Here is a 19,599-nt window from a genome sequence, read left to right as displayed (position 1 = left end):
CAAAAGAGGCTGCTGGAGCAAAGATGGGAATGGCTGTTGTGGAGTTAGCTGTGGAGGACAGTGCAGTGGTGGGGTGAGTCATTTGTCCCAGGTGTCCATATCAGAGTGAGACAGCGACAGTAAAGTTATGCTACCCAGAGCGTGGAACCGGGTTATATAAATGGGAAGGATACAGTGCGGCATCTGATGGCACTAACCTGGGCCCTGTGATAAAGGAAATAAAGAGTTCTCCATTGAGGCTTTTCTGTGGTTTTGGTGTTGTAGCCTATTGAATCTGAACTTGGATGTGTCATGTCTAAAGAAGGGACCTAGCCCTGTGGCTCGCTGATATCATCGGTCCACCTAATTAATCTTCTTATTTTTAATAAACACCTTCTGACAATCACTCCTATGTAGATGATCTTTATTCATCCATGAATAAACATTATTTAATTGATAATCTCGTTTGTCACATGTATTTTTTTATCTTAGTCTGTTTAACTGAATCCTTAATGGAACTGAATTTAATCAACAACTCCTGTTGTTGTTTTGCATAATTCTCCATCTCTCTAGATTCCTTTAATATATTCTCTACTGAGGTTATTTTAGTTGACAGTTCTTCCTCAACCATAGACGTGTTTTCAATAATCAGCAACATCAAGTCCATACTGCATTTATTAGGTATTCCATTCCCTTTGATTATATACCCTGTATCTTATGTAAATATTTTTGGTTCAAGTCCGATTCTCAGACCCCTCATTATCATGTGTCCTCATATATATTGAGCCAGAGTATTTGCATGTAATTCTGCTTGAATGACATTGAGGTATTTATTTTATTTGAATTTGTTATATTATGATTAAGAGTGTAGTTTAAAATGTGTTGTTTTTTTGTTTAGGACCAAAGCCCTGATGCAGCATGTGTGAAACATGGCTCATATTGGTGAGAGTCCCTCAATGGTTCGGTAACTGTTTTGAAAGTAACAGTTCAATTCAAGCTAAGTATACTTTAATATTTAATAGTGTTGATATAAACAATTATTAAAAATAATAAGATTGATTAGGTGGAGTGATGATGAAATCAGTGAGACACAGGGCTAGGCCTCTGTGTGAAAAAGGTCACTGCTGAGATTAATGAGATTCTTGATACCTGGTGCTTGTACATTGTCAGTTGTTGGGTTCACATTATTATTTTGGAAGGTATCCACATCCATAAATCCCAGGACTCACAAAATTTAAGATGTCTAAAGAAGGGGGCAGTTTTGGTCAGAAGGCTGACTAGAAACTGTGATTTTTTTTTTAAATCTTAATTTAAAATTGCAACCCTGGGAGGCAAGTCAGGTAAGTTCTTGTGCAGTCTGGTTATAACCTGGAAGCACTGGAAGGTTGAAACGAGTCTTGTTTTCCAAAAAATAATGCATGGTATATTAGATCCTCTAGCTGGTGTGGAATGCTACTTTCTGAGGTGGAGATTTGTCTGTTCTCCTTGGTATTTTGAGGGGTGGAAGAAGACAGGGAGAACCTGTGAAACTTCCTTTGGAAGCAGAAAATGCTGGAGGGCTAGTTAGTTCCAGAGGATAGTAAATGATTCCTCTTAGAGATCAACTGACCTGCTGATAGTCACTGTCTGAGGCCAAGGCATTCTTCCTGAAAGTGCCCATCTTAACCTGGGGAATTGTGAGAACACCCCTTGAGGGTGACATGAAACAGAACCCACTGGAATCAAGACAGCAGGTTGGGTAGCAGCAGAGCCTGGAACAGACAGGGCAGGGAATGACACAGACAGCAGGGTCAGTGAAGGTTGGTGCAAGGCTTTTAGGCACCCTAGTAAAAAGTAATCCCAATTTTACGGTTGAAAATATTTAACTTTTAGGGATTACATTATCAGAATCTCTAATGTTGGACACACAAATTAATCTGTTTGTGAAATAAATCTTTTTTACTATTAAGGAACTTAGAAGAATTCATAACCTTTTAGATATTTCTGCTTTTTTTTGTAGTTCAGAATCTGCTACTGTCTGTTAGATCATTCTAACATTATCTATGCGGGCCGTTTGAAAACTCATCTTTAAAAAAATCAAACAAATCAACTGTCAGCTCTTTCTCCATACTAAACTCAACATATTTTAAATCCAGGACTAAGGAGCCCCTTTAATAAAGGGTGGTTTAGCTACCACCATGTTGGTGTGCTGCAAATCAGGCCTACCGCCAGGCTACCGCAGAAGCCCGAGGTAGTCCCGGCCTCTGCTGCACACAAACTCTAGGGCTCGAAAATGCATTTCAATTTTCTAGCACCAGGGGCTCACCCAACAGTAATCGGGCAGCCCTGCACACTGCCCAGTTACATCTGGGTGAGTGCGGGAGCCCTTACCATCTCCTCAATGGGTGGCAGTAAGGGATCCCCTGGGAAATGGTCACATGGCAAGTGGTTCACTTACAGCATAGCCATTTCCCTTTTTAAAATGTGTCTTTTACCTGCTGCAGTAAAAGGGGGCCTCAGCGCACAGCGAATCTATGCGCCACACTACTACAGGGCCCCTTTCACCACAGCTTGGCAAGAGGGGGCCCTAAATGTTGTGTTCCTGCACTCTGCTTTACCTCTAATATCAAACCATACCTTGTGATGATCATTACTACCTAGATGGGCACTCACACAGTCATGGGACACACTTTCTCCATTTGCGAGTACTACATCTAGTGTTGCCCTTTCCCTTGTGGATTCTGTCACCATTTGTCTGAGCAGAGTGCTTTGAAAGGTATTAACTCACGTTTCCTAAGCACCTACTTTTATGCATATATATCCCCAAGCAATTTTATAAGCTCCTACTTGAACATTTAAAATGTTCTTCTACATGTTCAAGTCACTTATAAAATATTCCCCTATGTTGACATTAATTTTAGAGGTTTTTTTAATGAATACATTTTTCATGAGTTAGGAAATATTCCCAGAAAAAGTTATATGCATCTATTAGGCTCAGAATGATGCATTGTTCATTAAACTCTGAATATTAGAGAATAGAATAAACATAAGGGTGCTTGGTATTCCATGATCATTTTGCCCAACCATCCTAAATAAGCACAAATGCACTAGAAATAGAAAAACTCGGTCTGCAATTTATTTTTTGTAGCCTTTTCTTCTTCTAGTGAAAGTGCCTATAAAATTTTAAAAAGAAAGTAGGTTGCTAAAATGTACTTAATTTGCCATGATAGATTGAGTCCATGCTTCAGTGACTGTAATTGAATCTGTGACCTATTTCTTTAGCAAAGTAGAAATACTCTCTTGGGGTTTTGTCACTACCATCTCTTAATGAAATTCAAAAAGACTGTCAAAATGTCTATACTTTTTCCATCAGTTGTTAATGTTATTACTCTACAATTTGTTACTTTTTAATTAATCTTAATAAATGTGTACACAGGCTAGTTGGCAGTTCAAAATGCTAGGCATCTTTGCTGTCACACTTTCAAATTAAATTAACAGGACTGAAAGGGCATAAAAACTATAAAATGTGGACATTTTATTTCCACTTAAAGGTACACACATTACATCCTTAATCAGTCTTTGTACATAATGCAATGTGCATATAGTTTCATATCATGTGTGTGTGTGTGTGTATACACACACACACATCTATCTATATCTATCTCTATCTATCTATATATATCTATCTCTCTCTCTCTCTCTCTCTCTCTCTCTCTCTCTCTCTCTCTCTCTCTCTCTCTCTCTCTATATATATATATATATATATATATATATATATAGTGTTATGAGGTCGATTTTCAGCAGAATGTCTGCCACATAATTTAAAATGTCTAATCTAGATCTTTGAAGATAACTATATATTCAGCGGTACTTACTGCTGAATACAGAAACATAAATAGAAATTTCTGACAATGTTTATATTATCAGGTCATTATGTAGCCACCATAGCCAGAATTTATTTTTAAATGTCAGCCATGAGGGTTTAAAAAATCCAGATATTCAGTGCTATGTAGATAGCTGCAGTAAATATTCATTTACAGTGTAGCTGGCAGTGATACCTGGATAGCAGCAACACTCAGTCCAGAAAGCCTGAGAAGTAAGGTTCACCAACATTTGTCAAACCTAATATGCATATTTTAAGGGGGCACCATGCACTTTCAGTTGTGTGAGCCAATCAGATTTGAGAATGTACCCAAGCTAAGTCTACTTCTCGCACTTTAAGTCAAAAAAATCTTAAAGACTCTAGATATGGCCTCCTTGACCCACAGACTTTAGTTCTTTCTGCCTGATTTTGAAACACTAACAATTAAGGGGAAAAGTTGTCAGCATTAATCATTAAGATGGATTATTTTATCATAAGTCATGCTATTTTAGCACAGGTCTGATTTTATGCAGTGAGACCCTGTACTAAATAGCACAACATAGCATGTAGAAAAATAACCCATCCTAATGCTAGCTCATGTTGGTAATTACATTCCTAAGCCTCTTCTTGGAATTATATATTGTCACCTGTATGAAGGAGTAATACATATGACTTACTTTTGACTTTTTCAACTTTTTTTTCACGTTTTTCTTATTACCAAATTTCCATAACAATCACAGTGATATGCTAAATATATCATTCATAAAGGCTGGTCACAGAACGGTCACTTACCTGCACACTCTGGACACTCAAAAATAAGTTAAAAATTATACCCATTAAGTTGTATTGATGCACTTTTACAACCAAACCAAAGAGGTGGGGGGTTTTGTCTCTGATTATATAAGTCACTAATGAAAAGGTTTGCAAACATTGTGGGTATGAACTGTGAATACAAGTAGCCTTGTTGTGACAGTATGAGACTTTTCCCCACACATTCCATTTGTAGTTCATAGGTAACCACACAATTTGTTTTGCGTTTGTTTGGTGGTATAGGAGATCAGCACAACTTACTGGTTCTGACTCCTGTACAAAAAGGGGGAAAATAAAGTATGTATATATATATATATATATATATATATATATATATATATATTGTTTTTAATAACCCCTATCTCGACCCTCGCTGAAACGTTGTCCACGGGGGTGAAGAGGGAGTTCCAGAAGGCTTTGATTATGTCCCTTAAACATGACCTCTGTTTTCCTACTCCTGGCATCTAAGAGCATCTTTGTGCATCTGCTCTCCCACATAATGTCTTGATGAGTAGGAGTATACTTGCTTATGTGGATATTATCAAGAATAATGTATCTGTGTAGGTGTATTAGGAGAAATAGGTATGTAGCCAAGAAACAGATCCAGACAAGGGAGATAAGTGTTAATATTGAATTTATTCTTACCCAAGTGATATATCAATCAGGCACGCTCATCAGTCAGAGTCTCAGGACAAACGACCGTAGTTCTGCACCTCTGGGTAAAGTTGGGGAATTCTCCAAACTCCACCCAGATTCATACTTCTTAAATACCCTTTTCACTCATTAAAACTGTATATTTTATTATGCAAATCTTGTTTTTCTTACAGTTGCTAACCACAAGCTAGATCGGAAGCCCAACCCTCCCCCCTTACTTATTTCCCAATATCTGCAACATCCTTTGTGATAAACAACTTTTTTCTAACTTTCTGACTTCAAATGCAGGGACAGGTATCCATCTAATGAAAAGGACTCCATTTTAAATTCAATTACTTGACCTAACTCCTTGCAATTCCAGTCATTTATTTCTTCATATAGGCTTTAAAACTTCCTCTGCTTGTTACACCAGGTCTTGGTTTGACTTGTCAACTAGGCCCTGCTTTAGCAAGTACCCAGTTTCAAGCCATCATTTCTGGCCTGGTCAATGCTTAATGTAAATATATTGCCCAAATGAAATGATGATATTTAACTGGTTAAGAACACAATAACCGGTTATGGATGCCATAACTGGTTAACCTGCGGTACCAAAATCGGCTATCTTATTACTGTGGACTAATAAACCATGCTATATGTGAAACGTGAAGGTGTATTTTCAAAGCACACAGTAACCTATGGAACTTTGCAAGTCTAAGTGCTTTGAAAATGAGCCCCTTCATCTTAGATAGAAAAAGAAATATTAAAAATGAAGCAGACTTAGCTCAATGTTTTACACGATTAACTTATGTGAGATAAAAGACTGGAGGGAAACTGAACTGATAACTGGCACACCTTTAAAATTGATCAACATCATCATTTAAAAACTTCTCTGTCTTTGGAAATATATCTATTAAAAACTCAACTTGCTGTCTGGTACATCGATGATGGGAATGCAATGTAGCCAATGTGGGCTCACTGTGAAAAATAAATGGCCAGAAACCGCCATATTTAAATACATATGACTATCATACATATACAAAATACTAAGGCTGCGCGGTTGGTAAATATAACTGGACATAAAAATAACTAGTTATGAAATTAACCGGTTATTGTCTAAAGCGGCTACAAAATGAGTGATAAAAATATACAAAATTAATATAAAAAAAATAAACGAAAACTCAGTACTGAAAGAAAAAGCACAATTACACACTGACTTAAGCATGAGAACCATGGAAATAAAACCAAAACAAAAAAAGCACACAAAGGCCTTGAAGAATGGGACAATGAAGAAAATGTATTCAGAATGTGACCCGACACGGGCCGTGTTTCGGCGTAAATACACCTGTATCAGGGTTATTTGTGGAGAAGATCTTTCACCACGCCTAACAATCTTGATGTGGGAAAGACCAATACCATCTTGGTCCAAACAGCATTATTAGCGTAAGAGCAACACAGTAGTAGCACAACATGAGTGAAGGTCATGCAACATATAATTACAGGATATATGTGATGGAAATAAAAAACAGATTAAGAAATAGAACACTCATGTTATATCATTATTTATTAACACTTAATAATTTAAAATAATGATATAACATGAGTCACATAGATTGTGGCATCTAACATATGCACTGTAGATCAGGTGTTTGAAGAGAATAGTGACACAGCATCTTTGTAGTCATAATGTGAATATAAAGTAGATACTAGGCACCTTCATATTTGGAAATGTATACGTGTATTGTGGTAAGATGAAACATCATTGGAGAAAGAACTGAAATGAGGTTGAAACCAGTGGGTCTTTTTTATAAAAAGTAGTTATACTCTATTTCAGAGTTGAGGCCATGTGGGGATACAGATCCATACCCCTTCTTCTTTCAGAATAATTTTGCCTCTGTCACCCTCCCTCTCCAGGATGTTTTCATTGCTTTGCTGACAAAAAAAACCTTAAAGTCAGATATAGTATGATCTAAGGTTTGCCAGTGCTCCACTAGTGGTGCAGCTGTGGTATTTCGACTGAAGCAGCTCCTGTGTTCTATGATGCATGTTTTGATTGGGCATTTTGTTTTCCACATGCACAAAAGCTTACATGGGCAAATGATGATATAGTTTGAGGAATGTTTGAAATGGTATATTTTGTGAATTTTGGGGTGAGTGAAACTGTTGGTAACCAGAGCATGTGGATAGACACTGCAGTTGTCACATTGTCTTTGACCAAAGTATATGTCTTCAAACAGAACCTTCAAGGGTTTGGGAGGGCAGATGGAACTAACATCTTTTAGGTTTCTATTCTTGAAGTATGCAATAACAAGTAATCATGTCATTCTAGCATGTAGCAATAAATAAATAACAACAGTAATAAATAATAAAAAAAAGGTAATGAAATGATAAGCACTATGTTTATTTTATGATGGTAGTGCCTTGTTCCGATTTGCATTTAGCCCGCACATACCATCTCTTTCTCTCTGATTTCATGATGGCTGTTTATATTTTAACTCATTGGTAGTTGCACCATGTTCTTTTTCTAACATACTAGTTTACCACTTTCTTCCATTACTTATATCATTTGTCACTAGGGTACATCTTTTTTTCCCCTCCCTTAGCCATTTTCTGTTTTCTTTGTTGTTGTTTTTTTCTTTTCTTTTTTCTTTTACACATTCTGTTCACTAGTGGTACATTTCTTTATCATTACTTATTATGCATCACACATATTTTGATACCGTTCTCCCATGGTTTTCTTTCTGCTTTTTTTAAGTACCATGATTTCCCCAGGTTTTGCCCATTCAACTACATAGTGTTTATCATTTTTCATTACCTTTTTTCATTTTTTAAAAATTATTTATTGCCCTGTTTGTATTTATTTTTCTGCTGATCAACACCGGTCCCCCCTCTCCTCAATAAGCATATTTTGGCTTATATGCCACATATCTCCAACATAGTGAGTATTTTATGTGACACTTATGTAACCCTCATACCTTCTGTTATGATTTCACATTTTTTCATCTCTTATTTATCATCATTTATTTTTTAACCTTTTTCCATATTTTTCACTCATCTTTTATCACATTTGTTCATGACTGTTATTAGTTTTTGAGTATTATCTTTTTTTATATATACCATAACTAGATAATGTATGTGTTCTAATGTTCTTCCCGTTGGTGATTTTCCAATATGTTTCTTTATCTTTAGGTATTAATAACAGTTATACTTCTTTATTTCTGCATCATTCTTTGTGATATCAATCATAAGGTCAGTCTTGTTTTTACTAATTACTATTATTTATACAAATATTATGTTTTCATCCTCTCTCTGATTTGTGTTGACTTTTATATGCTATCTACATTTTATTTATTCAGTTATTTTTATTTTTGCTCATTTTAGCTTTTTATAGTGGTGTTATTTGTTATCATGACTCTTATTACTATGATTATTATTGCTATTATTATTATTATTATTTCATGTTTTATACACATATTGAAGATTTTCCTGTTCTTAACTTTGTTTTGTATGTATTTGTCTTTGTATGTAATATCTGACCCTAAGGCAGATAGTAGATCAGTTGAAACACGGTCCCGTGTTGGGTCATATATATGTCTGGTGCCAAATAAAGTTATTTCAACCTACCACCAGCTGATGAGATTTCCTGATCCACCCCCTCCTTTATGTTGGCTGTTGGTCTATACGTGGGGAGTTTTCACCCTGACTTGTTGATTCCTGCTCTGATGTGTGTGGCAAGTAAAGCACTTGTTGCATGGCCATTTTGGGGGAGCCCTTACCGCCACCCAGCGACAACCGAGTAGCACACGGCATTGCCCGATTACCGCCAGGTACACTCTGGTGCTACAAAAATAAATATCGCCACTTAGTAAAAGGGGCCTTGAATTAGGCACAGAGCCGGTGTATTCTATTATAATGCACATACATTTTTGAAATGCTCATGATCCACCCATTCTATGCCCATAACCATGCCCCCTTTTCAACTATGTGACTTGGAATTTATGCACATCATGTTAGAAAATACACTTGGGGGTCTGTTGACTAAGCCGCACTAATAGCTTCTGTGCGGCATTGCTGAAATAGCCCATTCAAACTGAATGGGCTATATCGGCACTAGCACACAGCCAGCCAAGCTAGTGGCTTAGTAAACCCCAGCATTAGTGTGTTGTGCAAGTAAATCTTAATGCCAATCTGTGCTGATAATCGCTTGTTAACATCCAATTAACAGCACTGATTAGCTAGTTAACCAATTAAGTTACATACATTGTTGTCGGGGGTGGGGACTGGTTACTTGGTGCATGTGAGAGGCTTTCCCCTACTGCTTCTGCCAGTTCCCTGTACCTCCACTCACCTTGACCCCAGTGCATAAAGAAGAGTGAGTGTTGCACAAATCCTTCAAGTACAGGCCTGTGCAAAAGCACTATCTTGTCTCTCTTCCTTCTCAGGCAAACTTCCGGTCAGAGGGGGAAGGGACATGGCAGCACTTCAGTGCAAACCTGTACTTAGAAGGCCCATGTAGCACTCATTTTTCTTTAAGCTTGTGGCCTCAAATTAGAAAGTAACCTTCTGAGATGTTTCTATGATGTGTTACTCCTAGATATAATGATCTAGCAGTTGGTAACTTGAGTGGAGTTTCATTGCTTGAACGTAATTGTCTCAATGTCAACCTATACAAACAGTCAATACAGATGTAAAATGAATAAGGTATTCTAGGGCTAATTCTTATAAAATCTTAAATATGTGTCAACAGTTAAAATTCAGTCCTTGCTTTCAATGGAAGCCAGTGTAGCTGAATAAGATATAGGGTTACATTATTTGTCAATCTTCCTCTCCAAATCATTTTTGTCGCTATATTTTGTAGTTGGAAACTCAGTAGTACATTATTATTATTGTAGTGCACAAGTGAAAATACAGCTTAGATAATTGTCCATAAATTTTGGGGCCCCAGGAGAAGTTTAATTCATCAGAACATCCTAAGGGACCCCTTTACAAAGCTGCGGTAAGCACTAACTTGTGCCTACCGCAGCAAAAAATGGCTTACCACAGCAGGTGTCGAGGCATCCCATGGTAATTTTGGGATGTGCACATGCTACCCCCATGGTAAAAAATAAAATTTAATTTATTTTTTAGCACTGGGGCAGGTCTGGGGTACATAGTAGGCGTGTTCTGCACTAATCAGTTACTGCAGCTACTTTGCTGCCTGCTAACAATAAGGGCAATAGAAAAATCAGCCATTTTATCCTAGTGGTAGAAATGACCTTAGCTTATGGGAATGACCTGCTTAAGGCTGCCTTAAGACCACTTTTTCCCACTGTTTAGTAAAAGGGTCCCTTAGATTATTAAAATCTTTCTTTACTACCATATTTAGTTTGGAGACCATCATCACCTCCAGAATCTGTATCTTATTGCAAAGGTGCATTACACCTGCTACCATGGGACCAATTTGTGTGGTCTCAGCAGTTTCACCTCCTACCCATAATACAGCAACCCCCTTGTTTACAAAGCTGCGCAGCATCACCAACACAGCCTCGGCAGTAACGCACCACCAGCCACTAGAATGGCTTTGTAAACAGGAGTCTATTTTATTTATCTATTTATTTATTGCATTTGTACACACATTTTCCCACCTTTTTGCAGGCTCAATGTGGCATACAGAGTGTTGTTATAATATAGTCATTACATGATCTTAAATACAATCGATAATAAGCTGAAGGTAGATGAGGATTTAGATGGAAAGGTGTTAGGTAAGGTCGCGTGGTTTTTTTTGATGCACTTGAATGGTTTAAGGAATGGTTTGTTTCATTAAGGATGTCTTTTGTAGGCTTTGTTGAAGAGATGTGTCTTCAAAGATTTGTGAAAGCTAGTTAGATTGTCCATGGTTTTCAGGGCCATGGGTAATGCGTTCCATAACTGTGTGCTTTTGTACGCAAAGGTAGTAGCATATGACTGTTTGTATTTAATTCCTTTACAGCTGGGGAAGTTCAGATTGAGGAATTTGCGGGCCGATCTTTTGGCGTTTCTGGGCGGTAAGTCCACTAGGTTTAACATATAGAGTGGGGCATCTGCATGAATGATTTTGTGTACAGTCGTGCAGATCTTAAACTCAATTCGTTCCTTGAGCAGGAGCCAGTGCAGTTTCTCTTAGGGGCTTCACACTTTCGTATTTAGTTTTTCCAAAAATGAGTCTGGCTGCGGTGTTCTGGGCTGTTGGAGTTTTTTAATGGTGTGTTCTTTACAGCCTGCGTACAGAGCGTTACAGTAGTCCAAGTGACTTATCACTAATGACTGTACTAGGGTGCGGAAGATGTTTCTTGGGAAAAAAGGTTTTATTCTTTTGAGTTTCCACATCGAGTAGAACATTTTTTTCATTGTATTCTTCACGTGGGTATCGAGTGTGAGGTTTCGATCAATAGTGACTCCAAGAATTTTCAGATTTTCTGAAATAGGAAGTGTGCAGTATGGTGTGGTTATGGTGGGGTAGTTGTTTGTGTTATATTGGGAGGTGAGAACTAGACATTGAGTTTTTTCTGCGTTAAGTTTTAACTGGAATGAGTCCACCCAAGAGCAGGACCGCCGAGAGGGGGGGGACAGGGGGGACAAAAGTCCCCGGGCCCGGGCCTCCAGGGGGGCTCGGCGCTGAGTCCGTGGGTGCTCGCCCCTCTGTCCGACTCCTAGGTCCCTCCCTCCGTCCCTCCCTCTGAATTGCAAAAGCGATCTGTTCTTACTTCTTCGGCGGGGGTTACGGCGAGAGCAGCACACAGACGCAGTGAAAAGCGTGCAGGCTCCTGCTTCAGCCTTCCCTCGTTGTCTGTCTCTCAGCTCTGGTCCTGCCTTTGAGGGTGGGACCAGAGCTGAGAGACAGACAACGAGGGAAGGCTGAAGCGGGAGCCTGCACGCTTTTCCCTGCATTCTCTTTTGCATGCTGCTCTCGCCAACCTCCGATGAAGTAAGAACAAAATCGCTTTTGCAATTTGGAGTGAGGGAGGGATGAAGGGGGGCCTTGGAATTTGGTCAGATGGATGGAAGGAGAGGGGGGCCTTGGATCTCGGAGGGAGGGGGGAGGCCTTGGATCTCAGAGGGGTGGCAGCCTTGGATCTCAGAGGGGGGGAGAAAGAAGAGATTGCTGGACAAGAGGGCAGGGCAGGGGGAGAGAGAAGAGATTGCTGGACAAGAGGGCAGGGGGAGAGAGAAGAGATTGCTGGACAAGAGGGCAGGGGGGAGAGAGAAGAGATTGCTGGACAAGAGGGCAGGGGGAGAGAGAAGAGATTGCTGAACAAGAGGGCGGGGGGGAGAGAGAAGAGATTGCTGGACAAGAGGGCAGGGGGAGAGAGAAGAGATCGCTGGACAAGAGGGCATTGGGGAGAGAGAAGAGATCGCTGGACAAGAGGGGAGGGGGGGAAGAGAAGAGATCGCTGGACAGGAGGGCAGGGCAGAGGGGAGAGGAGAGGAGAACTGCTGAACATGGATGGATGATTGGAGGGGGCAGGGGAGAGAGGAAATTTACTGGATATGGTTGGATGGAGGAGAGGCCAGGGGAGAATGAGGAGTTGCTGGAGATGGATGGATGGAGGGGAGGGAAATCAGGAAGGAGATGCACGTGGATGGAGGGAAGGGAAGAGAGGAGAAATGCTGAACATGGATGGATGGAGTGGAGGGCAGGGAAGAGAAGAAATGTTGGACAAGGATGAAGGGAAGGAAAGACAAAGGAAGGAGATGCACACGGATGGAGGGAAAAGGAAGAGAGGAGAAATGCTGGATATGGATGGAGGGGAGGGAAGACAGGAAGTACATGCACATGGATGGAGGGGAGGGGAGTGAGGAGAAATGCTCAATTTAAGGGCTGGATTGGAACACTTTCAGGACAGATGCCGAAACTTGAAGAAGGATAGGAACAGGGCTACAGATGGTAGACAGGACACATAAGGACACAGGAGGATGGTGAGAGAAAAAAATATCAAATGGAAAGAAGACACTGCATAAAACAGAAGATGGGACCAAAGCGAATAGAAAAACTATGATCAGACAACAAAGGTTGAAAAAAGTATTTTATTCAGAATGTATTAATTGGAATATGTCAGCTTTTGGAAATGTGTATCTGTGATATTTTTCATGCAAGTTTCAATTTTTCTAGTATTGCTGCATGCTGAGTCTGACTTCTTGAGGTAATTTTCTAGTTCAGTATTTTGCCTTCATATTTTTTTATTTCTAGTTCCTTGTGTCATATCTGTTGCCATGTGTTTTTCATGTGTGATCAAGGTACAGTATTCTGCTAGTGTGTAGTATTTGCAGCCCTTTTTGTTTTGTTTTTCATTAGGTTGTGTACTGGTGTTTTAGAGCCCGGTGTAATTATAGTGCTGCCTTTCCACGCATAAGGTTGTAGTTCGCCTGTCCTTGGAATTAGTGCTGTTATGGTTTGGTAAGGTTATGAGTGGGTTTTTGCACAAGTTTGTGTATAGTGTTTTGCAGTGGAGAGATTGTGTTTTGGCTTTACTGAGGTGGCACCAAAACATCAGAAAAGGTGTAGAGCTTAAATCATGACACACTACCACTTGAAGGATCTACATATAGTGCAAGGGCCCGGCAGTGGAGGGGGGGGGGGGGCCAGGGGCGGCCTTGTCCCGGGCCCGGCCCAGTCTCTCGGCGGCCCTGCCCAAGAGTGCATGATTTGGCGGCTCTGGTTGATCTCGTTGGTTACTTTGTTTAAATCACTTTTTGTTTCTTTTAAATCTACATTTTTGTTTCACTGGATTTATTTTCAAACTGTTCATTTGTATCTATCCATGAATCTCCTCAAATACCACACTCATGAAAGAACACATTTTCTCTGAAGAGTAGTATGCAAAGGAAAAAGCAATAAAATAGCTGTGTATGAATGCTACAAAACATTAATTCCCCCCCCCCCCCATTTACAAAGCTGCATGGCTGCCACTCGGCATTGCCAACACAGCCCATTCAAAGTGAATGGGTTCTGTTGGCATTAGTGCACCGGCAGCCGCTAGCACAGCCTTGTAAACAGGGGGGGTGGGTAAAAGATTTCAAATGGAACCCAAACTACTCAACTAAAAATTTACCCTCAATGCCACACTAGTGGCTGCTGTGCACTAATGACAACATAGCCCATTCACTTTGAACGGGCTGTGTTGCCATTGCAGTGTGGCTTAGTAAACAGGGGGTTTAAATATAAAAGGAGATAGAAGCAACCCTTGCCAAATTTTCTAGTCCATAGCCCATTCTATGGATACTCTTTTTTTTTCCAAATTACTTGGGGAAAACTATTTTTCAAGAAATTATTAAACCATTCCAGTACAACACCAATAACGCCAACTCTTTTAGTCAGTATAATTTGATTTCATGTACCACCAGATCAAATGTTGCTGAGAGGTCTAATTCCATAGCAAAAAATTGTCTATTCACATCAAAAAATGTTCATGCAGCTAAAACTGTATCTGTACTAAACATAGCACCTGCCTCTACAATCTTAGTCAAACAAGGAAGATTTCCCACTGGGTGATAATTAGCACAGGAGGAGATTTCTAATTTGTCTCCTTTCAAAAGAAGGGTTAAAACCACACTGCCCATCTGGGCAGGGAAGCAATGATCAGTTGACAAAGTGAGTAATATACAAATACAAAGGGTCAGGCATATCTTTCACACCACCACTGGACATGGATTCAACATACAAAAACCCTTTGCACATTTTTAAATCAATTTTTATACTATCTGGTATGGTACTACTGTAAAAACATCTCAATAGCAATCATTTAAACTCCTACTATTTACCACAGAACATAGGGACCCTTAATCAGACCCCTCCCCCCACCCACAAACTGTCCTGAATATTAAGAATCTTGTTGAAAAAAAATTAGCAAAAATAGATGCCTGAAGTTTTTTTTTAATACAAAATCATACTAGATAAAAAAGATATTCCGGACTATTTATAAAAAACAATTCTATAGAAGAATTACAACTGTCCACTTTCATATTGGAATAGTACATTCTCTGTTTTTCCCTTATTAGTTCTTTGTATTTGTGCATCTGTATCCTCTATTCATTTCTAAAATCCTCATCCCGAATCTCTTTCCCTATCTTTTCTAACTTTTTCTACATTCTCTCTTTATGGTTAGTAATTTATCAGTGTACTAAAGGGAAGTTCTAACTCTTGGCATCTTTAACAGTCAGAAGAGATACTTTAACTAAGGAATCATGCATTGTGATTATCCAATTTTCTAATAGAGAAATATTAAAATTCTCTTCTGGGAACTTCAGCTGTGCTCAATTTCTACCCATAATAGCTCTGAATCAATCGTTCCTCTTGACAGGTACTCAGCTCTATACAGTATTTATACTATGTCCCACCGATTTCAATTTGTATAATGAAATCTAGTAAGACATAACCTGACCAAATCAAATAGGATGATGAGTGAGTATCTAATCCATATTCCTGTTATCCATTTTCTTTGTGGAGATAATATCAATAAGCATTTGTCCCCTCACATGAGTGCTATACTGACTTCAGTGCCGGGCAAAATAGTGGAAACTATTATAAAGAATAAAATTATGAAACATAGACAAATGGTTTAATGGGACAGAGTTAGCATGGGTTCAGTCAAAGGAAGCCTTGCCTCACCAATTTGCTTCATTTCTTTGAAGGCATGAATAAACATGTGGATAAAGGTGAGCCCGCTGTAGTGTATCTAGATTTTCATAAAGCATTTGACAAAGTTCCTCTTGAGAGACTCCTGAGAAAATTAAAAACTCATGGGATAGACACAGGATCCTTTTGTGGATTAGGAATTGGTTATTGGACAGAAAACAGGGTAGGGTTAAATGGCCATTTTTCTCAACGGAGGAGGGTGAATAGTGGAGTGCCACCAGGGATCTGTATTGGGACTGGAATAACAAGTGAGGGTGATTAAAAACTATTCAAAATTGTCAAAACACATGCAGGCTGTGAAAATTGCAGGAAGACCTTAGGAAGCTAAAAGGCTGGGCATCCAAATGGCAGATGAAATTTCAAGTGGACAAATGCAATGCATAATTGTGTATTAAACAAGAATCAATATTCAACAGCTCTTACCCACTTTTTAAATATTTGCTTACAGGATGAAAAGACCTCATCAAACTGTGGCAAACATATCAACAGATGTAATTAATTACTATCCCCCCTGTTTACTAAAGCTTAGCTCGCGTTATCTGCAGCAGGGCCCATTTTATTCCTATAGGCCCTGCTGCAGATAACTCGAGCTAAGCTTTAGTAAACAACCCCCTATGTCAGTGAACAACCTTGCACACAGTTAAAACAATAATCATAGGTCAAAAAACCTCCATGATGTATAAAGTGTCCAAAATTCAAAAATAATCCAACAAAACAGTCTTAATAATGCCCAATGTAAAAAAATACATAAATATGTAAAACAGTGAATGTGGACACATCTTTGTAGCTCTGCTACCATATAATTTCGGTACTCAGTCAAGCAGTCTTTAGCAGAAAGTAGTAACAGTGTGATCTCAATGGAGTTATTGAATACTAATTCACTGGGGTATTGAAGATTGTTTGCCTATTTTTTTAAAAAGTGAATTAGATCTAGGTTTTTTATATTAAGCAACAAAATATATAACACTGAAAAATGTTATATTTTACAAATACATGTGTATTATAAAATATGAAATGAATAACCAACAAACAACTAAAAATGTTTTTGCTAATCATACAAATCTATGTAATTAAATGTTTGTTTGGCCAAATAGCATATGACCAACATAATATCTAGATATTATATGGCTCATTTTTGAAAGGGAAAAACATCTAAAAAGTGGCATAAAACAGCATTTGGATGTTTCTTTCACAAAAACATCCAAATCAGTGTTTTTTAAATCTATTTTCCAGACATTTTTCTATGCTGTATGTCCAAATCACAAAGGGTGTGTCGGGTGTGTTAAGGGCAGGATTTGGGTGTTCCTAAAACTTAGGTTTTGTTTTGTTCTATTATGGCTAGACAAGTCTTACACTTTTTCAACCATAATGGAACAAAACTAAAACTAAGACTAGACTTGTTTTTATAATGAATAAGGCACAAAACGGTGCCCTAAATGACCAGATGACTATAGGAGGGAATCAGGGATGAACCCACAATCCCCCCCAGTGGTCACTAAGCCTCTCCCACCCCCCAAAAATGTAAATGAAAATATGACTTTCCAGCCTCTATGGCAGCCTCAGATGTTAAAGCCAGGTCTATTAGAGCAGCATGCAGGTCCCAGGAGTAGTTTAGTGGTTGTTGCATGTGGGGGAGGGGGGGACTCAGGTCCTATTTCCCTCTACCTCTCACACTTGTGGTATAAACTGTGACCCCTCCCAACATCACCAAAACCCTACTGTACCCACATATAGGTGCTCCCTTCACCCGTAAGGGCTATTGTACTGGTGTACTGTGGGGGACAGAGGGTTTTAGAGGGCTCAGGGGACAAGATAATGGATAAAAGGTGAGATGTGTACCTGGGAGCATTTTTAGGAAGTGCACAGAAGTGCCCTCCAGGGTGCCACATCTCACCTGTGATGTCTGGGGAACCAGTCTGCTAAAAATGTTGACTCCTCCTCTATCCCAATGGCTTGATTTTCTATGTTTTCCACTTATTCTTTTTTTTTTTTTTCAAAAATGGACCAAAAAACAAAACATCCAAAACACAAAACCTTGTTCAAAATAGTATTTTTGGAACAAAAAAACAGATGGGGGTTTTTTTTTCCAAAAATGACCTTTCCTGTTCTGATTTTGGACATTTTGTGCAAAACATCCGAAGCCAGATTTAGACGTCATATCGAAATGACCATCCATATCAAAGAATCAATTTTAAAATGAATTTAGTGTCTGAGTACTGATGACCATTACTCACATATAAGGCTAGAACATATAAGAGCTACCAAACAAAAAAAAAAAAAACAAGTATATAGAAGAACTGAATATTCAAATCAAAGTAAAGAATCATGAAAAACTGAGGGCTTCTTTTTTTTAACCAAACCATGCTAGTGATTTCCAATGTGGAAATGCTGACAAAGCCCATTCACTGTGAATGGGCTTCATCGGCATTGTCATGCGGGAATTGCTTGCATGATTTGGTAAAAGAGACCCTAAAGAATTAGGAACAAGGAGCAATAGCATACATTAAATTTTAAATATGCAGTAGAAATGTCATATGACTCCATTTAATGTACTGATGGTCCAAAATGAGCTTAAAGTCAGTGATCTTTGTAACTGTCTCCGTAAATCTTTTAATCATATGAAGTTAAAATACTGTAAAAGTATGATTTTAGTATTAATAGTTATAGCCCTAGATAAAATGTATAAACTAAAACTCACTACTGTCAGTGTCACCTCTATGCATATGCAACAAAATTGAAGCGCTGCTTGTGCTTGAAAAACAGCAGATGAATGTAAAACACACAACAAAAAATAATGCATTTAAACAATGGTCAACCTTAATAGAAAAAATATGGTCATATGTTAAAATATAAAGAAAAGTGTATATATTTTCTAATGTTTCTCTAATTATTGCACATGGTTAGATTAATAGTGTGTTTGTAAAAGGTTTAAGCCAAAATGCTTGTTGAAAACGTTTATACTGCTAGGGATATGGCTGCTAATTACTTCAATTAAAAACAATAGGCTGACAGCCAGGTATCATTATATAATAAAAGTAGATACAAAGTAACAACTTAAATACAATTAATCTATTGTTGGTTACAAAAGCAAACTGCTGACTGTACTGTCACCACTGGAAATGTAGCAGTTAGTTAATATAAACAAAAGCTGTATAGTGGCAGATCTCAGAGCTCAGTAAAATCAAAATAGCAGCTTTATCACAGCATATAAGCCATAGAACTAACAATCTGCAAAACCTTCTCTCAACAAAAAAAAATAATGTGTAGTGTTTAATGAAAAAATCCTTTAATATTCTAAACAAAATGTGCCTGTAATCTTTAAAAAGATATTGGATTTTCTTATTGCTTATCACTGTCAGCAACTCCAGGCACACATAGCAGGATTCAAACTAAAAATACCAGACATGCTCAGTAAGTAGACTATAGATGTAATGGTGCAAAAATGGGTTCTGGGCTTTCATAACAGGAGAATATGAACTTTATAATGAATATGAGTTATAAAAAAGTTTTGTGAAGAACTATATGGGTGTTAGAAAATATGTTTAAAAAATGCACATAGAGAAATTAAAACAAAAGCCACCTGTGAACACTGTTGGCTCAGTTAGCAATGTAGCTATTCAAATCTCTAAGGGGGCCCTTTTTACTAAAGGGTCGCCACACAGCAACAGGCCTCTGCGGCAACCCAAAA

This window comes from Microcaecilia unicolor, chromosome 5 (genome assembly GCF_901765095.1).
Source record: "Microcaecilia unicolor chromosome 5, aMicUni1.1, whole genome shotgun sequence".
In the NCBI taxonomy this organism is placed as follows: domain Eukaryota; kingdom Metazoa; phylum Chordata; class Amphibia; order Gymnophiona; family Siphonopidae; genus Microcaecilia; species Microcaecilia unicolor.
Note: the sequence above shows the minus strand (reverse complement) of the source record.